Consider the following 24,331-nt stretch of genomic DNA (forward strand, 5'->3'; position numbering starts at 1 on the left):
TTTATATAAATCTTTTTAGTACCATCGTTCTCTTTTAATTTTGCTTTTGCTGCCATTACTTTTTCTTTATTTTGTTGTGACGCAAATTTCACTACAACTGTCTTATTTGTTTTGTTTTTATTTCTGTTTTCTAGATAAAATGCTTCATCCACATCACTTGGTCTCAGTTCAACTCCAACATCTTTTGCCAATTTTATCACGGCATCCATAGGTTTTATTTCATTAGATATTTCCAATCCACTAATAATACAATCTTTTTTCACCATTCTGTCATTTAAATACTTCATAGACGACTTGAGCGATTGAACTTCATTTTTTAGTTTTTTGTTTTCAGCTTGTATTTCATTTATTTTTTTCTTATTTTCTTTCACATCTTTCAACAAAACATCAAATTTTTCTGACATAAACTGAATTGAGTCTGTCAGCTGATCTAATTTCTCCAACTTCTCCAATTTTTTCAACTCTGTTTTTATTGTTTTCAATTCTTTCTTAATTTCTCCATTTCCATCTTCACATGTTTGACAAGTAAACATCTCATTCTCGTTTTCGCATAATCTCTCAAATTCTCTTTTCGTTAGGCCAGAGCATTGAGAGTGATAGCTATTTCCACACTTGTCACATTGAATGTAACCTTCGCTTTCTTCTTTGATATCATGTTTGCAGTTACCACATATTAATTTCGTTTTGTTTGCGACACTACGACGTTTGCCTGATCGTGGCATTTTTATTCGAGTGTCACTTTAGTTATTAATTTGATTAAAGTCACTTTTTACTATACTCGGCTTTTATAAACCGTAGATTTTTAACAATTTTTAGAGCAACTTGCGCAGCGATAAAAAACACAACCGATCTCAATCAATGTTGTCAATCAAAATCTAGACGTATTTTAGGACCGTAGAGAGGTGTGCCGAAAATGGGGAGTATCGACCGATTTCCCGTTTTTATTTCTTGGGCTTCTAGAATCCGAAGTTTTTATCCTATTTGCCTGAAATTGGAAATCTAGAGGTATTTTAGGACCATAAAGAGGTGTGCCGAAAACGGTGAGTATCGGTCCATATTTTAGTATAGCCCCCATAAGAACGATCTTCCGATTTAACTCCTTGGGTTTCTAGAAACCGTAGTTTTTATCTGATTTGCCTGAAATTGTAAATATTCTGGTATTTTAGGCTCACAAGTTTTTTTCGGTCCATTTGGTAATGCTTCCATATAGACCGACTTCACTTCTTGAGGGTGTAGAAGGCGCACTGATCATGAAAATTGCTTGAAACTCAATGTAAAATTTCCAGATTTTACTTCTACAGATTTAAGATTTCAAATCAAGACGTTATTTTATAATTTTCTTGCACACTTACAAGAGATGTTAATGATTCCTCTAAAACTCACTTACTAATCCACTTATAAATCTAGAATCTGATATAGTCCTCATATATGAAATCTTTAAATTTATCTTCGGGAAGTGTCCTCAAGTCCTCAAGCCCTCCTGAAATTTGAAAGGAAACCCTAATATTTGGTTCATCGTGGTGAGTGTTTAAGATTCGGCCCGGCAGAACTTAGTGCTGTATAAACTTGTTTTTTGTTTTTTTTTTTTTTTTTTTTTGGAGAAGGCAACGGTTTTCGGGAGAAGGATGACGATTGCAGGAGGGTGGTGGCAGCGGTTTTGGATAGGAAATGAGGAGGGAATAACTGGGAAAGCATGCGGGAATTGTGTTGGTGACGCACGAGGTTGGCTGACAAATCCCCGATCTGACACATAGATGGCGTCGCTAGTATTAAATGCTCTGTGCAAAATGGGTGCCGAGCGACCTCACATTTGACCAAAAACAACAACGTGTTGATGATTCTGAGCGGTGTTTGCAGCTGTTAACTCGTAACACACCCGAGTTTTTCCATCGATATGTGACAATAGATGAAACGTGGCTCCATCACTACACTCCTGAGTCCAATCGACAGTCGGCTGAGTGGACAGAGACCGGTGAACCGTCTCCGAAGCGTGAAAAGACTCAAAAGTCCGCTGGCAAAGTAATGGCCTCTGTTTTTTTGGGATGCGCATGGAATAATTTTTATCGATTATCTTGAGAAGGGAAAAACCATCAACAGTGACTACTATATGGCGTTATTGGAGCATTTGAAGGTCGAAATCGCGGCAAAACGGCCCCATATGAAGAAGAAAAAAGTGTTGTTCCACCAAGACAACGCACCGTGCCACAAGTCATTGAGAACGATGGCAAAAATTCATGAATTGGTCTTCGTATTGCTTCCCCACCCACCGTATTCTCCAGATCTGGCCCCCAGCGACCTTTTCTTGTTCTCAGACTTCAAAAGGATTTGGCTGCAATGAAGAGGTGATCGCCGAAACTGAGGCCTATTTTGAGGCAAAACCGAAGGAGTACTACCAAAATGGTATGAAAAAATTGGAAGGTCCTTATAATCGTTGTATCGCTCTTGAAGGGAACTGTGTTGAATAATAAAAACGAATTTTGACAAAAAAAATATGTTTTTCTGTGTTAGACCTGGGAACTTATCATAACCAATCTGGACTTAAAGTGTGATACGGTCAAAATTTGGTCAATATAAACTTGACGTATTTCTTTCAATTTTGCATTTAAAAAACCTGAACATCCCTCATTTTGAAGGTGTGTGTGTAGAATGTTGCTTCTATTTTGATTTTGGAATTCACTCTTCAGTTGTCAAAATGCCGTCCAAGCAAGAAGAGCAGCATATCAAAATTTTGCTCGCGCATCGCGAAAATTCGAGCTGCTCGCACGCAAAGCTGGCAAAATCGCTAAAATTTGCCAAATCAACCGTTAAAAATGTAATTAAAGTGTTTGGGGAACGTTTGTCGACAGCCAGGAAGTCTGGATCGGGGGGAAATCGAAAACCGGAAGCCGCTGAGACGACAAAGAGAGTTGCCGGTAGTTTCAAGCGAAACCCTAACCTCTCTCTCCGAGATGCCGCAAATAAGCTGGGTGTATAGTCTACAACCGTGCATCGAGCCAAAAAACGAGCCGGGCTATCGACTTACAAGAAGGTAGTGACTCCAAATCGCGATCATAAACAAAATACGACGGCCAAAGCGCGATCCCGGAGGCTGTACACGACGATGCTGACGTGTACGTCAAAGCCGACTACAAGCAGCTTCCGGGACAGGAGTTTTATACGGCAAAAGGAAAGGGAAAGGTAGCAGATATTTTCAAGCACATAAAACTGTCAAAGTTCGCAAAGAAATATCTGGTTTGGCAAGCCATCTGTACCTGTGGCTTGAAAAGCAGCATTTTCATAGCTTCCGGGACTGTCAACCAAGAAATGTACGTGAAAGAGTGTTTGAATAAACGTCTGCTGCCTTTCCTGAAGAAACACGGTTGTTCCGTACTGTTTTGACCGGATTTGGCATCTTGCCATTACGGTAAAAAGGCCACGTAGTAGTACGCCGCCAACAACGTGCAGGTGGTTCCCAAGGACAAGAACCCTCCCAACACTCCAGAGCTCCGCCCAATTAAGAAATACTGGGCTATTGTCAAGCGCAACCTAAAGAAGACCAAAAAAAAAAAACTGCTAAGGACGAGCAGCAGTTCAAGGCAAACTGGCTTTCTGCGGCGAAGAAGGTGGACAAGGTGGCTGTACAAAATCTGATGGCAGGTGTCAAGCGTGAGGCCCGGCAATTCGGATTTGGAAAAGCGAAAGCCTAACTGAATATTTTTCCTGAATTTTATACTAATTGAACTTGAAAAAGAAATTTAATTTGATTGTTTAAATAAACAATTTCACCGATTTACACGCGTTTTCCCTTGACCAAATTTTGACCGTATCACCCTTTAGGTTAGGTTAGGTGGCAGCCCGATGTATCAGGCTCACTTAGACTATTCAGTCCATTGTGATACCACAATGGTGAACTTCTCTCTTATCACTGAGTGCTGCCCGATTCCATGTTATGCTCAATGACAAGGGACCTCTTTTTTATAGCCGAGTCCGAACGGCGTTCCACATTGCAGTGAAACCACTTAGAGAAGCTTTGAAACCCTCAGAAATGTCACCAGCATTACTGAGGTGGGACAATCCACCGCTGAAAAAACTTTTTGTTGTTCGGTCGAAGCAGTAATCGAACCCACGACCTTGTGTATGCGGCGGGCATGCTAACCATTGCACCACGGTGGCTCCCAAAACTTAAAACGGATCATAATGGTAATAAAATAATATGCTAAGTTGCAATTTTCGGGCATTACATTATAGAAAAATGTATGTCAATTTTACAACTTTTCGTTGTTACGAAAAAAATGTGGGTATTTTTGCAATTTTTACCCAAAATCGGAATATGATACATATTTCGGGGTGCTGTCCATATTAAACCAAATTGGCTTACATTTCTAAAATTTTAATTCTCTCTGAGGAAAACGTTAAGTAAATCGGAGTGAAGTTTTGAACTACATTGGTCATATGAGTCTAAATCGGGCGAAAGATATATGGAAGCTATCTATCTAAATCTGAACCGATTTCCACCAACAAAATACATACTTGTACCAAATTCGAAGTCGATTGGACTAAAACTGCGCTATAGACAAAAATGTGTTCACAGACACACTGATCGTCCGTCTGGAGAAATCGACTCAGGGCCCCACGCTGAGCATTATTGCCAAGGACACCATGTGTCTATCTCGTATCCTTCTTGGTGTTGCAAACATGTGCACTAGCTTATAATACCCTATTCCACAGTGTGGTTCAGGGTATAATTAATTTCTACAATTAATTGATACAGTTACAATCAAAGCTACAATCATCGAAACCTTCCTTCTCTCCGTCTTTAAAAGAACCACTGTTGAATAATCTTCACTTACAGGTTGCTTCTCCGCTACTCCCTCAAACCAAAGCACTGTGGCATGCATATAATTTTTTTTTTGTGAATTTTACTGGCATAGGACAATGTCGATATGACCAAACCACAAAAAACACGTGCCAACAATTGTCAAATAACCAGACCCTCAACCTCCACTCAACCTCTTCTAAATGAGTTTGCGCTCGGCCCCCCGCTCCCATAGCTAGAGCATTCCTCTACGCACATCGAAATACCCAACGCATTTGCGAGGCCACATACTTTGTTTAACTGATTGCCAGTATTGTCGTTGTGAGACTATTCAAACTCTGTTAGTAGATAGTGTCCATGGACCTTTTTTTTCCTATGTCCTAGACAATCCCGTGACCAATTTCCAGTTCACACTATGACCACAACATCAACCGATTAAATCTGGATTTTTCTGGATGTAGTGACCGACATTCTAAAGTGATAGTGCGAGTGGAGTAACTGGTTTTTTCCAACCCCGAATAGTGACAGAGCATAGCAGGTGGTTTTATTGTAATGTGGTTTTAATTATTGTCCAACGTGCGCCAGAGATAATCATGGTTGAAAGGGCAAAGAATCACTAAATGGGAGCCACAAAATATTCCACTATGTTGCATTGATTGCTTATGAATTTTCCATTTAATTTTGTGTTAAGCATAGAATGGGGTGGGTATGCAAGATTCTAAAAATCCTTTAAAAATTGGTTAAATTTGGTTAAATTCGTTTTTTTTTTCAAAAAAAAAAAAAATTAAAGCTATGTACAAGAAAGCTAATATATAATGCAGAAAAGTAATCCGTTTTTTTGTAATTTCAAAAACTAAAAAAGTCGGGAAATAATTTCACAGCAAAACAATTGGATGTTGTTCCATAAACATTTCTTTTAAGAGCATCCCGGGATCCTCCATCAACTTTTTTCCACTTCCAATGAAGTCCTTCAAGACTTGTTTTAGAAAAATAGCTATTTGGCGTAAATTTAAACTTTGGTCAATAGAAAATCAACAATGAAGTTAAAAAATAATAAAAAATAGAATTAAAAATTTCACTCCCAAGGAAATTTTAACCCATGTCTGTTGACTTTTTCACTTCCATGGAATTTCCTCTGAGAAGGTTTTGCAAATTACTAGAATTTTCAATTTTTTATTGAGTTTAAATGAAAAAAAAATATATTTCTATAAAAATATACGACGAACTTAACAAAATAAAAATGAAGTAAAATATAAAAACACAATATTTTGAACAAATAGTTGATAAAACAAGTAAGTAAAGTCTAAAGTCGGGCGGGGCCGACTACATTATACCCCTCACCACTATGTAGACCAAAATGTGTGTTACCATCTCAACTCCTTCCAATTTGTTATTATGAATGTTTATATTCCCATATACATATATAAGTTATCAATTTTAATTGTAACTTAAATTATAACTTAAACAAGTATATACGGCCGTAAGTTCGGCCAGGCCGAAGCTTATGTACCCTCCATCATGGATTGCGTAGAAACTTCATCTAAACACTGCCATCCACAATCGAATTACTTAAGTTGCGGTAACGCTTGCCGATGGCAAGGTATCTTAAAACCTCCTACCACCATCTTCTAAATTGTATGTAAGTCCATACGTGGTATATATTAAATCAAAAAAGATCGATCCAATACGTATATAATTCAGTTTGACAAAGTAGACATAAAATTTTGACAAAATTTTCTACAGAAATAAAATTTTAACAAAATTTTCTATAGAAATAAAATTTTCACAAATTTTTCTATAAAAATAAATTTTGACAAAATTTTCTATAGAAATAAAATCTTGGTAGGTTATTTTTGGCTCGAGTGGCAACCATGATTATGAACCGAATAAAATTTGAACAAAATTTTCTATAGAAATAAAATTTTGATAAAATTTTCTATAGAAATAAAATTTTGATAAAATTTTCTATAGAAATAAAATTTTGATAAAATTTTCTATAGAAATATAATTTTGAAAATGATGAAAATTTTTTTATGAACCGAATAAAATTTTAACAAAATTTTCCCTAAAAATAAAATTTTGACAAAATTTTCTATACAAATAAAATTTTGACAAAATTTTCTATAGAAATAAAATTTTGGTAGATTATTTTTGGCTCTAGTGGCAACCATGATTATGAACCGATATGGACCAATTTTTGTGTGATTGGACCAATTTTGGTATGGTTGTTAGCGACCATATATTAACACAACGTGCCTAATTTGAACCGGATCGGATGAACTTTGCTCCTCCAAGAGGCTCCGGAGGTCAAATCTGGAGAATGTTTTATATGGGGGCTATATATAATTATGGACCGATATGGACCAATTCTGGCACGGTTGTTAAAGATCATATACTAATACCATGTTCCAAATTACAACCGGATTGGATGAAATTTGCTTCTCTTGGAGACTTCGCAAGCCAAAACTGGGGATCGGTTTATATGGGGGCTATATATAATTATGAACGGATGTGGACCAACTTTTGCATGGTTGTTGGAGACCATATACCAATATCATGTACCAAATTTCAGGCGGATCGGATGAAATTTGCTTCTCTTTGAGGCTCCGCAACCCAAATCTGGGGATCAGTTTTTATAGGGTCTATATATAAATATGGACCGATGTGGACCAATTTTTGCATGGTTGTTAGAGACCATATACCAACACCATATACCAAATTTCAGCCCGATCGGATGAATTATGCTTCTGTTAGAGGCTCCACAAGCCAAATCTGAGGGTCCCTTTATATGGGGGCTATACGTAAAAGTGGACCGATATGGCCCATTTTCAATACCATCCGACCTACATCGATAACAATTACTTGTGCCAAGTTTCAAGTCGATAGCTTGTTTCGTTCGGAAGTTAGCGTGATTTCAACAGACGGACGGACGGACGGACGGACATGCTTAGATCGACTCAGAATTTCACCACGACCCAGAATATATATACTTTATGGGGTCTTAGAGCAATATTTCGATGTGTTACAAACGGAATGACAAAGTTAATATACCCCCATCCTATGATGGAGGGTATAATAAATAAGAATAAAATAAATGTGGTCAATTGTGGGTTGTGATATATTATTTGGACAAGTTAGGCACTACTTCCACAAGTCGTTCCGTTTTGTGACTAAAATATGGGGAAATCATCACAGAATTTTGTGTAAAATGTGGGTATTTTATATATTTGCATAAACCGGAAGAACAAATATATGAACCAAATTAGATCAAAATTGGCACACTGGAATATTATATTAAAAACGTTCCCTGTAGAAAGTACCGAGTCAATTGGAGGAAAATCCCATTGAAAATAGGTCTAAAATATGAAACATTCTATCATATTTGCCCAACTCTTGCGTACATATATATCTAAATCTGAACTGATTTTGACCAAATTTTGCATGTACAGTTAAAAAATAATTATGTTATATCTGCAAAATTTCAGGTCAATCGGAGTATAACTTTGGCCTCCGTGGTCATATGTGTGTAAATCGTGCGAAAGATATATATATATATATATATATATATATATATATATATATATATATATATATATATATATATATATATATATATATATATATATATATATATATATATATATATATATATATATATATATATATATATATATATATATATATATATATATATATATATATATATATATATATATATATAGGAGCTATATATAAATCTGAACCGATTTCAACCAAATTTGGCATACTCAAGGATACTATTAAACGTACTGCTTGTGCAAAATTTGAAAGAAATCAGGGCAAAACTTTGGCTTTTGGGATCACAGAAGTGCAAATCGGACGAAAGATATATATGGGAGCTACATCGAAATCTGAACCGATGTGTCCTATATTTCGCATATTTTACGAGAGTCCGAAAACAATCGGTTTTGCGAAATTTTAAGAATATACGTTGATAAATAGGTCAATTACGACCAGATCGGCGATAAATATATATGGCAGCTATATATAAATCTGAGCCGATTTTTTTCAAAATCAATAGCGATTGGCTTTGAGCCAAAGTGAAACTCTGTGCCAAATTTGAAGACGATTAGGCTTTAACTGCAAGCTGTACTTTGTACACAAAATTACATATAACATGTTGGCTGATAAGTCCCCGGTCTAACAAAGAAAAACACATTTTTTTTGTCAAAATTCATTTTTATTATTCAACATAGTTCCCTTCAAGAGCGATACAACGATTATAACGACCTTCCAATTTTTTACACCATTTTGGTAGTACTCCTTCGATTTTGCCTCAAATAAGGCCTCAGTTTCGGCGATCACCTCTTCATTGCAGCCAAATTTTTTCCCTGCGAGCATCCTTTTGAAGTCTGAGAACAAGAAAAAGTCGCTGAGGGCCAGATCTGGAGAATATGGTGGGTGGGTAAGCAATTCGAAGCCCAATTCATGAATTTTTGCCATCGTTCTCAATGACTTGTGGCACGGTGCGTTGTCTTGGTGGAACAACACTTTTTTCTTCTTCATATGGGGCCGTTTTGCCGCGATTTCGACCCTCAAACGATCCAATAACGCCATATAATAGTCATTGTTGATGGTTTTTCCCTTCTCAAGATAATCGATAAAAATTATTCCATGCGCATCCCAAAGAACAGAGGCCATTACTTTGCCAGCGGACTTTTGAGTCTTTCCACGCTTCGGAGACGGTTCACCGGTCGCTGTCCACTCAGCCGATTGTCGATTGAACTCAGGAGTGTAGTTATGGAGCCATGTTTCACCCATTGTCACATATCGACGGAAAAACTCGGGTGTATTACGAGTTCACAGCTGCAAACACCGCTCAGAATCATCAACACGTTGTTGTTTCTGGTCTAATGTGAGTTCGCGCACTAACTTCCGAACGAAACAAGATATCGACTTGGCATAAGTAGTTGTTATTGATGTGTGTCGGATGGTATTGCAAATGGGCCATATCGGTCAACTTTTACGTATAGCCCCATTTAAGCGGACCCAAAAGAAACCAAGGTGTTCGTATATGGTCTCTAACAACCATGCAAAAATTGGTCCACATCGGTCCATAATTATATATAGCCCCCATATAAACCGATCCCCCGATTTGGCTTGCGGAGCCTCTAAGAGAAGCAAATTTCATCCGATCCGGCCGAATTTTGGTACATGGTGTTGGTATATGTTCTCTAATGACCATGCAACAAATGGTCCACATCGGTCCATAATTATATATAGCCCCCATATAAACCGATCACCAGATTTGAACTCCGGAGCCTCTTGGAAGACCAAAATTCATCTGATTCAGTTGAAATTTGGTACGTGATGTTAGTATATGATCTCAAACACCCATGCAAAAATTGGTCGAAATCGGTCCATAATTATAAATAGCCCCCATATAAACCGATCCCTAGATTTGACCTCCGGAGCCCCTTGGAAGAGCAAAATTCGTTCGATTCGGTTGAAATTTGGTACGTGATGTTATTATATGGTATCCAACAACCATGCAGGAATTGGTTCATATCAGTCCATAATTATATATAGCCCCTATATAAACCGGTCCCTAGATTTGACCTACGGAGCCCCTTGGAAGAGCAAAATTCGTTCGATTCGGTTGAAATTTGGTACGTGATGTTATTATATGGTATCCACCAACCATGCAGGAATTGGTTCATATCAGTCCTTAATTATATATAGCACCCATATAAACCGATCCCAAGATTTGACCTCTGGACTTTTGGGGAAGCAAAGTTCATCCGATCTGGTTGAAATTTGGTACGTGGTGGTAGTGTATGATATTTAACAGCCATGCCAAAAGTGGTTCATATCAGTCCATAGCCATATATAGCCCCCACATAAACCGATCCCGAGATTTGGCTTTGGAGCCCCTTGGAGGAGCCGTCAAAAACCATGCCCAACTAGGTCCATATCGGTCTATAGTTATATATAGCCCTCAGATAAATCGATCCCCAATCACACAAAAATTGGTCCATTATCAAGTTCATAATTCTATATAGCCCCCATACAAACGACGCCCATATTTCAATTCTGGCTTTCTACCACTTATGGACTTACAATTTAGAAAGTTTTAAGATACCACAACCCAAGTATTTCGATTGTGGATGACAGTCTTTCGTAGAAGTTTCTACGCAATCCATGGTAGAGGGTACATAAGATTCGGCCTGGCCGAACTTACGGCCGTATATACATGTTTATATACTAACTCTGTAGGTGCAAAATCAACTATAGCTACAAGTTTATCTCTCAAACCTATATCAATGTTACCCCATAAATGCTTATGTTTATTAATTCAGTAGGGGTGGTTTAGGGTACGATATAGTCTGCCCCGCCCGACTATCTACTTTACTCACTTGTTAAAAATGAGAAAAAAATAAAAAAACTATTTTAGCGATTTAGAAAAAAGTGAGAACAACTACTAAAAACCAATGGATAGATTAAAGCGATATCTTAAAAAAAACTACTAAATTACAATAAATATAAAATAAATAAATAAAATAAATATTTTTCAAATTGGGTGATGACATTTTTCATAAAAATCTTGTATGAATAATATTCAAAAACTATAAAAGGAGGCATAATTCTTTAACAAAAAAAATGAAAATAATCCAACGATTTAAGAGTCATACTTTGGTGTCATAGCAAGCTTTCATTAATTTGCTTAAGTCAAATTTATAGGATTTATGCCGGAGCAAACAACCCCTGTTAACGCATTCAAAATTTAAATGATGGCGGCTTGTATTGAATTGTTTTGCATTGTTGATGTTACCACTTCCAAGTAGAATATGGCTATTACCTTAAATGCCTTCTATTATGGTAAGCAATGAAAATTAAAAAACAAAAATCTCTCTCCTCCCACCTTAAAAAAAAAAAAAAATGAATGAACGACCATGGCGAAAGGAAGTCTGTAGATGACCATTATGGCTACTGAATGAGTCGAATATTCCTAAGCACCAGCAATGATGTTGATGATGGGTAGACGGACAGATTTTTTTCCTTTTTGTTTAAATGAATTAGAATGAATGAATACAAACTTTCAGCGAACAATGCGATTATACAGGGATGACAGGACGACAAGCATGAAGTTGATGATATGACCATGGATAATGGTGATGATGATGATGATGGGTATGATAATCATAATGTCAAGCATCTGCATAAATTTATTCACTTCATAATAAGGTCAAATAGCAGGATGTTAAAATGATTTAAGGATCTTGGTTCACACACACCAAAAAAAAGGTAGTCAAAAATGGCTATGACAGTCATATTTTATGAAAATTGCCACTCACCAAAAAAAAAAAACAGAAAATCCATCTCCCCCATCATAAAACCACGAAAAATAATAAAATCGCAGCATACCAAGACCATGGAAATTCTTTTAGATTATAAATCCTAATAAGCTTCCTTAAAGATTCTACAAACAATGTTGGAGTAACTATGTGTGTGCGTGTGTGTGTGTGTTTGCCATAGCTCTGCTCAATGACTAATTAAACCGACATCCTATTAAGTGAACCCGTGTCTGTCTGCCCTTGGGTGACCCAATATAATAAGCCAGTATATATGAAATTACGTTGCCATATGTTCAACAATACAGAGACCTTGAAAACACAGTGGGAGATTTTTCTAAATATATATTTTTATAAATTACAATTCTTCAGTGGTTTCACTATGAAATATGAAATAAAAATCTCATAAAATGAATTGTAATTATCACGTGAAATTAAAAAAAAAAAAAAACAAGTAAGGAAAGTTTAAAGTCGGGCGGGGCCGACTATATTATACCTTGCACAACTTTGTAGATCTAAATTTTCGATACCATATCACATAAGTTGGGTGCTATATATAAAGGTTTGTCCCAAATACATACATTTAAATATCACTCGATCTGGACAGAATTTTATAGACTTATACAAAATCTATAGACTCAAAATTTAAGTTAGCTAATGCACTAGGGTGGAACACAATGTTAGTAAAAAAATATGGGAAACTATTAAATGTGAAGCAATTTTAAGGAAACTTCGCAAAAGTCTATTTATGATTTATCGCTCGATATATATGTATTAGAAGTTTAGGAAAATTAGGGTCATTTTTACAACTTTTCGACTAAGCAGTGGCGATTTTACAAGGAAAATGTTGGTATTTTGGCCATTTTTGTCGAAATCAGAAAAACATATATATGGGAGCTATATCTAAATCTGAACCGATTTCAACCAAATTTGGCACGCATAGCAACAATGTTAAATCTACTCCCTGTGCAAAATTTTAACTAAATCGGAGCAAAAAATTGGCCTCAGTGGTCATATGAGTGTAAATCGGGCGAAAGCTATATATGGGAGCTTTATATAAATATGAACCGATTTCAATCAAATTTTGCACACTTGACTATACTACTAATTGTACTACTAGTGCAAAATTTCAACCAAATTCGGCCAAAAATCTGGATTCTGGGGCCATATAAGTCCATATCGGCCGAAAGATATATGGGAGCTATATCTAAATCTGAACCGATTTCAATCAAATTTTGCATACTTGACTATACGACTAAGTGTTATGTTTGTACAAAATTTCAAGCAAATCGGTATAAAGCTCTGGCTGCTGGGTCCATATTAGTGCATATCAGGCGAAAGATATATATGGGAGCTATATCTAAATCTGAACCGATTTCTTCTAAAATCAATAGGGTTCTATTCCGACCCAAATTAGGAACATGTGCCAAATTTGAAGGCGATTGGACTTAAATTGCGACCTAGACTTTGATCAGAAAAATGTGTTCACAGACAGACGGACAGACGGACATGGTTATATCGACTCAGGGACCCACCCTGAGCATTATTGCCAAAGACACCATGTGTCTATCTCGTCTCCTTCTGGGTGTTACAAACATATGCACTAACTTATAATACCCTGTTCCACAGTGTGGCGCAGGGTATAATAATAAAGAAAAAGAACATTAATTAAGTGTATTAGGGTGGTCCCATAAATGCTTAAGTACAAAAACGATTATTTTTGGATAAGTGACGAATTTTTTAAAAATATTATCTTTAGAGCACTGAAAAAAATATTTACGTAATATTAAAGATTACGCAACCCCAATTTTAGGATGCGAAATTTACACACTATTAAGGACAAGTTTCTTTAAAATAATGAAATTTTAAATAAAAGAAAGTTTATAATCTTTGCTTTAAAAATTTTTTTCATTAAATTTAGGACACAAATTTTGAAAATGTGCATTCCTTCGTTAAAGTTGCATGTCTCTAAACTAAGGCAAATTTTCCTTAAAATTAAGAAACACATTTTTGATTTAAAGAAATCGTCCTTAAATTAACTGAAATATTGAATCTTAAGATTTAAGATAAAAACGCTTCAAATATAGGCTAAGACTTATTTTGAGGATTTAGCATTTTTGGTTTAAAGTTGTTTTGGAATTAAGAAAATATTTTTTACTTCGAGGTATCCGTCATAATTTGGATTTTAAACTAGCGTTTGTTTGTACGTAAATAGCATTATTAATATACGGAAAAAATAGAATGAAAATTCGATAAATGAGATCTGTATCCTAATTTTCATTTTATAGATCCCAAAATTAAAGCCAGATAGATAGGTCGCAAAATAATTCCTTATTTTAAAGACCCGCATCTTTGGCTCGTAATCAATATCAAAATCCTTAAAGAAAGACCAAAATCTTTGGGTCCAAGTAAACTTTTTTTTTTGAGTGAGCTTTACACACCGATTTTGGGATTTATCAGGATTTTTTAACCACTCTAACAAATACATTTTCCAGAGTTCTGGACAATATCTTTCCAAGGTGACGATTACCTACTCAGGAGGCTGATATTTGTGTTGAGCTTGTGAAACTTTAAATTTTTCATGGACGTGGTATATGAAATAACGTGGTCATATATTCAAAAGTATTACAAACTTTGAAAAGGCTGTGGGAGATTTTCTAAATAATTTTTTAATAAATTAATTTAAAAAAATTTGTGTTTTATTGGTATATCCCAGCAAAAAAAAAAAAACAAAAAAACGTCGCCAAAAAAGAAGTGAAAATGTTCTTTATGGATTCGGAATTGGTGGAAAATTAGCTTGTCATAGGACGGATGTCGACCATTTTGAAAGCTGTTGCACTGAATTTGCATCACTTCTTAAGGTGTGATCCAAATTCAGTGTTTTGGATGTAAATTAAAAAAATTTGTGATATTTTGCCAAATAAATAATTTTTAAATTTTTTTATGATTTTGAATGCGTTCTAACGCTTGTCTAAAACGATTGGCCTCAAATATTTACCAAAATTTGCAAATTTTCAAAAAGAGGTTTAGCATTCTTTGAACAAAATTTAAATAATTTGTACCATTTTATTAATCCTTACTCTGTTTTTAACCTACTTGAAACAAAAAAAAGTTAAAATTACCCATTAAAAATGTGAAAAAAGCGAATTATAAAAAAATTGAATTAAAAGAACTTCCCGAGTAGTTAAAATAAAGAAAAATTTTGGAAGTGCTTTTAAAGTTGTACTCTTAGAAGTACTTCCAACTTTTTTGCTGGAATATAAGTTAAGAGGTCCCATAAATGCTAACCGTACCAAAATATTATGTTTAGAGGTCTACAAAATATTATATTTAGAGGTCGACACCCATAAAAAATCATGAACGACGTGCTCATTTTAAAACCATCCGCTTAGGAATTTGATAAACACATATGTGGCGTCAAACGGAGAAAAAAAAACGGTGACAATCTGACGACGATAAAATGACACCATGCATTGTAAAAACAACAACCATCGTTCATGATTTGAAATGATTACGAATTTATAAAAAAAAAAATCCGCCATCGCGACTCGAACGCCATATGGATTGCCATATGCCCTAACAGTCGCCTTAGCGTATTGCACCACCAACGTAGGTGCTTTAACAACGACTAACGAAGATTTTAAGCCTTTTCTTTGCCAAAGAAAAATGAAATCGTGAATGCCCGTTAATGAAACCCTGAACATTCCTTTTCCATTTTTCGTGAACGTTTCCTTTTCATTTTGTTACCGTCCGTTCACGATTTTGGAACGTAATTTTATATTAGTGTACACACTGATTTTTAGCTCTTTTTTTAAACTACGATTTCTGGAACACTGCCGAATAGCCTTCCAAGTTGTCCTACTTTCAGTTTGTAATGGAATCGGTCTCTTGACATTCACTTAACATGGAAATGATAAGATAAAAAATTCGCTACTCTGGTATTCCAATGGACTGAGAAATCTAAGTTAGACTGAAAAAACGGACTACCACTATAGCTAACCTATCCTAAAGGACAAAATCAAACAAGTATATACGGCCGTAAGTTCGGCCAGGCCGAAGCTTATGTATCCTCCATCATGGATTGCGTAGAAACTTCTTCTAAACACTGTCATCCAGAATCGAATTACTTAAGTTGCGGTAACGCTTGCCGATGGCAAGGTATCTTAAAACCTCTTAACACCATCTTCTAAATTGTATGTAAGTCCATACGTGGTATATATTAAATCAAAAAGATCGATCCAATACGTATATAATTCAGTTTGACAAAGTAGACATACAATTTTGACAAAATTTTCTACAGAAATAAAATTTTAACAAAATTTTCTATAGAAATAAAATTTTCACAAAATTTTCTATAGAAATAAAAATTTTGACAAAATTTTCTATAGAAAGAAAATTTTGACAAAAATTTCTACAGAAATAAAATTTTAACAAAATTTTCTATAGAAATAAACTTTTGACAAAATTTTCTATAGAAATAAAATCTTAGATTATTTTTGGCTCTAGTGGCAACCATGATTATGAACCGAATACAATTTGAACAAAATTTTCTATAGAAATAAAATTTTGACAAAATTTTCTATAGAAATAAAATTTTGACAATGATGAAAATTTTATTATGAACCGAATAAAATTTTAACAAAATTTTCTCTAGAAATAAAATTTTGACAAAATTTTCTCTAGAAATAAAATTTTGACAAAATTTTCTATAGAAATAAAATTTTGGTAGATTATTTTTGGCTCTAGTGGCAACCATGATTATGAACCGATATGGACCAATTTTTGTGTGATTGGACCAATTTTTGTGTGATTGGACCAATTTTGGTATGGTTGTTAGCGACCATATACTAACACCACGTTCCTAATTTGAACCGGATTGGATGAATTTTGCTCCTCCAAGAGGCTCCGGAGGTCACATCTGGAGAACGTTTTATATGGGACCGATGTGGACCAATTTTTGCATGGTTGTTAGAGACCATATACCAACATCATGTACCAAATTTCAGCCGGATCGGATGAAATTTGCTTCTCTTTGAGGCTCCGCAAGCCAAATCTGGGGATCGGTTTATATGGGGGCTATATATAATTATGGACCGATGTGGACCAAATTTTGCATGATTGTTAGAGACACACCATGTACCAAATTTCTCTTAGAGGCTCTGGGGATCGGTTTATATGGGGGCTATATATAATTATGGACCGATATGGACCAATTTTTGCATGGTTGTTAGATGAAATATGTTTCTCTTAGAGGCTCTGGGGATCGGTTTATATGGGGGCTATATATAATTATGGACCGATATGGACAAATTTTTGCATGGTTGTTAGAGATCATATACCAACATCATGTACCAAATATCAGCCGGATCGGATGAAATTTTCTTCTCTTTGAGGCTCCGCAAGCCAAATCTGGGGATCGGTTTATATGGGGGTTATATATACTTATGGACCGATGTGGACCAATTTTTGCATGGTTGTTAGAGACGATGTGGACCAATTTTTGCATGGTTGTTAGAGACTAACACCATATACCAAATTTCAGCCGGATCGGATGAAATATGCTTCTGTTAGAGGCTCCACAAGCCAAATCGGAGGGTCCCTTTATATGGGGGCTATACGTAAAAGTGGACCGATATGGCCCATTTTCAATACCATCCGACCTACATCGATAACAACTACTTGTGCCCAGTTTCAAGTCGATAGCTTGTTTCGTTCGGAAGTTAGCGTGATTTCAACAGACGGACGGACAGACAGACGAACGGACATGCTTAGATCGACTCAGAATTTCACCACGACCCAGAATATATATACTTTATGGGGTCTTAGAGCAATATTTCGATGTGTTACAAACGGAATGACAAAGTTAATATACCCCCATCCTATGATGGAGGGTATAAAAAGACAGTGATTGGGACATTAGCACGCAGCTCAATTAGCAAGGGCGAGACGGGAGGTGTTAACCTGTGGGATATCATGGGAACTGTAGATTTTTCGCCAAATGGGGTCATTTTCATCGGTTAATCTTTTTCCGGTCAGTTGATTTGGATCAAGCCTTGTGAATCTTAGAAAACTGTTAGGTTAGGTATAGTGGCAGTCCGATATTTCCGGCTCACTTAGACTATTCAGGCAATTGATGAACATCTCTCTTACCACTGATTACGGCCTTCCTGCCTATGTGTAAATGACAAGGGACCTCCTTTTTTATAACCAAGTCCGAACGGTTTTCAACATTGCGGTAAAACCAATTAGACAATCTTTGAAATACGCAAAAATGTCACCAGCATTACTGAGAGGGGGTTAATCCATAGTTAAATATCTTTTTGATGTTTCGTCTAAACGGGGATTGAACCCATGACAGCCTTCACCTTTTTTGAGCACCCTCTCCAGATGCAGTCCACGGCTTTGCCCTCTTTGTCAAGTTTGCAGAAATGAGGCATCTATCCCTACTAAAACTAATTCGTTCAAATTATCTCCCATTGTGGCTTAGTCTATTTATGTGTGTTTCACCTGTAGGTACATTAAGGATTATCAGCCAATATTGTTTCCGTACTCATGATCGTCATTACCTTCATAGTTACGGCCACAGTCTCAACTTCGGTTCGTTTAATGTTTCTCTTACAATCCCACATCTCTGGAAAGTTGAGATTTAATGCTCGACTCTGTGGCAGTTGTAGGTCTCAAATTACGGTATTTTATTTTCAACCATCCATCCATCCGACCAAAGAACCATTTTTTGTGGTATAGGTGGCGACAATTTCAATGTGTACGGTTCGGGTGTTAAGGGAAACCCGCCATGCCATTGAGAGTGCTGGTGGTGGTACGTTGAGTATTGGCGATGACGACGACGACGATGACGATAGAGAGTGTTGTGTGTGAAAAACTATTTTGTTGCGATAAATCTTTGGTCGTTGTTTGTTTGTGTTGACGTTGTGAAAATCAGCGTGAAATTCTAGGGGATTTTCTTATTTCGTATTTATATCGTACATAAGGACATACATACACACATACGCATACATATTCTGTCATTGAATCTTAGATATGTGTAGATAATAAGAGACAACAAAACTTATGTGAGACAATCCATGGTTGTTTGAGAAAGCCAGAGTAGTACAATGTTTAGCCTGCATTGCATACAGAGGGTAATGGGTTTAAGTCCTATGTTGGTCGAACACCAACAATTTTTTTAAGCGGTAGTTAATCCCCTACCAGTAATGTTGATGAGTGTTTCCAAGCTTCTATAATTTCTTTCACCATAACTAGGTCCCTTGACGTTTAGCAAAACGTGAAGACGGACAGCACTCATTGACCAGAGAGAAGTTAAACACCTGTGGTATCACACTAGACTGAAGTGAGTTAGAATAAATGGGCGACACCTATACCCAACCTACAAAGTTTACCATTTCCTTTGGAACATATCGAAATGCTCACCGGAATATTTTGTAGACTAACAAAATTCATAGTGCTATTATTTCTAAACTGCTAATCGGACAGCAGATAGATATATTCCAGTGACAGTTCATTTTTGATAAAATTTTCTATAGAAATAAAATTTTGACAACATTTTCTATAGAAATAAAATTTTGACAAAATTTTCTGCAGAAATAAAATTTTGACAAAATTTTCTGCAGAAATAAAATTTTGACAAAACTTCCTATAGTAATAAAATTTGTAAAATTTTTGCGTGGCTGTTAGTGGCCATATACTAGCGTAATGTACCAAATTTCAACCGAATCGGATGAAATTGCTCCTCCAAGAGGTTCCGGAGGTCAAATCTGGGGATCGGTTTATATGGCGGCTATATATAATTATGGACCGATATGGACCAATTTTTGCATGGTTGTTAGATACCATATACTAACATCACGAACCAAATTTCAACCGGATCGGATGAATTTTGCTCCTCCAAGAGTCTCCGGACGTCAAATCTGTGGATCGGTTTATATGGGGCCTACATATAATTATAGACTCATATGGACCAATTTTTGCGTGGCTGTTAGTGACAATATACTAGCGTAATGTACCAAATTTCAACCGAATCGGATGAATTTTGCTCCTCCAAGAGGTTCCGGAGGTCAAATCTGGGGATCGGTTTATATGGGGCCTATATATAATTATAGACTAATATGGACCAATTTTTGCGTGGCTGTTAGCGGCCATATACTAGCGCAATGTACCAAATTTCAACCGAATCGGATGAATTTTGCTCCTCCGAGAGGTTCCGGAGGTCAAATCTGGGGATCGATATGGACCAATTTTTGCATGGTTGTTAGATACCATATACTAACAACACGTACTAAATTTCAACCGGATCGAATTAAATTTCCTCTTCCAAGAGGCTCCGCAGTTCAAATGTGGGGATCGGTTTATATGGGGCTATATATAATTATGGACCGATATGGACCAATTTTTGCATGGTTGTTATAGACCATATACTAACACTACATACCTAATTTCAACCGGATCGGATGAATTTTGCTCCTCCAAGAGGCTCCGGAGGTCAAATCTGGGGATCGGTTTATGTGGGGGCTATATATAATTATGGACCGATATGGACCCTTTTTTGAATGCTTATTAGAGGCCATTTACTGACACCACATACCAAATTTAAACCGGATGGATGAATTTTGCTCCTCCAAGAGGGTCTGCAAGCCAAATCTGGGAGTCGGTTTATATTGGGGCTATACGTAAAAGTGGTCCGATATGGCCCATTTACAATATAATCCGACCTACATCAATAACAACTACTTGTGCCAAATTTCAAGTCGATAGCTTGTTTCGTTCGGAAGCGTGATTTCAACAGACGGACGGACGGACATGCTCAGATCGACTCAGAATTTCACCACGACCCAGAATATATACTTAGGTTAGGTTAGGTTATGTGGCAGCCCGATGTATCAGGCTCACTTAGACTATTCAGTCCATTGTGATACCACAGTGGTGAACTTCTCTCTTATCACTAAGTGCTGCCCGATTCCATGTTAAGCTCAACGACAAGGGACCTCCTTTTTATAGCCGAGTCCGAACGGCGTTCCACATTCCAGTGAAACCACTTAGAGAAGCTTTGAAACCCTCAGAAATGTCACCAGCATTACTGAGGTGGGATAATCCACCGCCGAAAAACTTTTTGGTGTTCGGTCGTAGCAGGAATCGAACCCACGACCTTGTGTATGCAAGGCGGGCATGCTAACCATTGCACCACGGTGGCTCCCAATACTTTATATACTTTATGGGATCTTAGAGCAATATCCTATGGTGGAGGGTATAAAAAATGATCAGGCTTACTTCTCAAAGAGGTCGGCTGACACTTTACACGTTCGATTGGCCACCAGAATTGAAGCACCATTGATGGTAGCGGTGTGGGCCGCCGTAACGGCCTTGTTCGCTCTCTGCTCGTATTCATCGACCATGGGGTCAAAATAAATGCAGAATATTATCGGAAAATTTGACAATCAAACATTTTGGCCGCAGACAATAGTCATTCCAACAGGACTAAGCACCATCGCTCCCAGATTGGCTTAAAAAGCAGGTTCCTCGGTTCATTTATACTGCACAACGGATTTCCAGATTTCAGTCTGTTGGACTTTTGCGTCTTGGGTATTTTAGATAGTAAGGTTGGTAAAAAAAGGTCGATCATCTCAAGTCGACGCTTCGTCATGAATTTCTTAAAAAGGAGGTTTGTCGCTTCATTTGTACCGCACAATGGCTTTCCAGATTTCAATTCGAAGGACTTCTGGGAAAGCATTTTAGAGAGTATGGTTTGCAAAAAAAAATGGTCGATCATCTCAAGTCTGCGCTTCGTCGTGAATGAGCCAAAATACCGCAGGGTCTCTTTCGTTCGACGTGTGACTGTTTTGCCGTCCATTTGAAGACATACCCCAGGAAAAAAAGTTGCAAGTTCTTCTACAAATACAACTTTGAAAGCACTTCCAAAAGATGTACTTCCAAAGTTGTCTTTCTTTAACTACACATCAAGTTCTTTTAATTGAATTATTTGTAACTCTTTTCTTATTTCTAATGGGTAAATTTATTTTTTTTTTGTTTCAAGAAAGTTAAAAACAGGGTAAGCTTTAATAAAATGGTACAAATTATCGAAATTTTGTCGAAAATAATCTAAATCTATTCAAAAAATATTGCGAATTTTTTAAAAAATTTTAATTCAAACGTTTCGGACAAGCGTTAGAATGCATTAAAAACCATAACAAATTATAAAAATTATTTATTTGTCAAAATAAGACAAATTTTTTTTAATTCACATCCAAAACACTGAATTTGAATCATAGAGTAAAAAGTGATGCATATTCAGTGCAACGGCTATTGAAATATTGGGCATCCGTCCGATGACAAGCCCATCTTAAATTCATCGCTTCTGCGCCAATTTTGCACTACTTCCGGATCCAAAAAGAACATTTTCATTACTTTTTTGGCGACGCGTTTTTTACTGGGACACCATTCCAAATGCAATCTAAACTAAACTAAAAGTATAGGGCTTAACTTTGTTGCATTGAATGTAAAGCATCCTGTATGTAACTCTCTTAGTTAACAAATGTTTTAAAAATTGCCAAATATGAAGACATCGCTAGAATCATAGCGTCACCATATGTACACCTAGTGCATATTCCTTTACTGAGTGTACATTAGATAGGGTCACGGCATAAAGGAAAAAAAGTTGATGCGGCCAGTTTTGTAGCATATTCGAAGACAATTTCAGAACACCAAAACTTTTTTTTCCGTGCAAAACTTTTTTCTAGTGTACATATGGTCACGGTATCACCTCCTAAATGTTAGTTTTGGATGGTGAACAGAAATATATTTTTCCCAACCATGTTACTTTTTCGGACATTATGTATTTGATTTCGACAACCATTTTATATTTGGCTACGACACAAAATTTTTGCGTCTAAAATGATCTTTTCACTCCATCTCAAAATTACATTTAGTTCTAGGAGGTGTTCATATTCCTACTCTGTGTGTATGTAAATAAAAACTGGTTTGAAAAACAGGAAACTATGGAGGAATTCACAAAATACCTCTCCTAAGTCCCTCTCATGTGCTCACATCTTCCACAGTATTTAGGGAATGTCCCATAACATTCATTCAGGGATCTTCTTAAACTGGATTTCCTTCAAATAATAAAAGTCCCATATATAAACGCATAGATAGACTCATGTTTATGAACGTATGGCCATAAGAACGATTTACTTTATCCTGTTTTTCTGATCCCCTTCCTCACTCTCAATCTCTCTCCCTCTCACTCTCTGTATACCCAATTTGAGTGTTTGGGTGCATGTGTGTGTGTGTGTATGCATACGAATGAATGGTGGAATTTGGTGGCTTATGTTATTAAATCGCTTTGATAGACGAAATTAATTTTACCAAATATTTTCGACACTATTACGATTTTGTCTAGTTTCGAAAAACTTTTCCAATGGTCTACAAAAGAAAGAAAGAGAGTGAGAGGAAGAATATATGAAGAGATAAGCTATAAGAAAGATTTCCGTTCAATGTCAATATCGTTGATATGGTGCCAAGATTTAAGGACAACAATAATAGAAAGCTTCATTTGATTGGGAATTCAAGGAGATAATTGAAAATGTGCAACTAATAAAAGCTAAATAAAAATAAAAACAAATTGTTGATAAGGACACAACGCCAACGACACAAACTCACACACACACACATATACATATACACCACTGATAAGAGGATATTTTATTGTTTCAATAGGAAACACTTTGCCGTTTCAATTTCAATGGGCTTTAAGTTTTATTTCTCTTCAAAGAACCAATAATGAAAAGATAAGATTTCTGCTTCGATAGTGTCGTCTTGCACCAATTGTTATATGACGAAAACCCCTAATCGCTATTATTGCAAGCTGGGTTTCAAACGTGAATTTATCTAAGTCTTCTGTTTAAGAGTTTCATCAATAAAAGTGGATTCCAGTTTGGATGACAAGATAAGGTGCAAATCGTGGAAATAAACTATTCAAAGTGTTTAGAGATGAAATGCTTCCAAAGCAGAAGTTTTTATGTTGTATAAGAGCGATAGGATCCCCGAAGTATAGCCAGTCTGTATTTGGAGGTTATCGAAAATAACTTCTGAGTGATACATTCAAAAAAGTTTACTGTTGTCCAATGATGTTGTCTAAGAGACTTGTCTTGAAGAGGACGCTGTCTTTAGACAAACTCTGTTTTAAATTGAAATTCTG

The sequence above is a fragment of the Haematobia irritans genome, chromosome 2 (assembly GCF_050003625.1).
Source record: "Haematobia irritans isolate KBUSLIRL chromosome 2, ASM5000362v1, whole genome shotgun sequence".
Taxonomy (NCBI): domain Eukaryota; kingdom Metazoa; phylum Arthropoda; class Insecta; order Diptera; family Muscidae; genus Haematobia; species Haematobia irritans.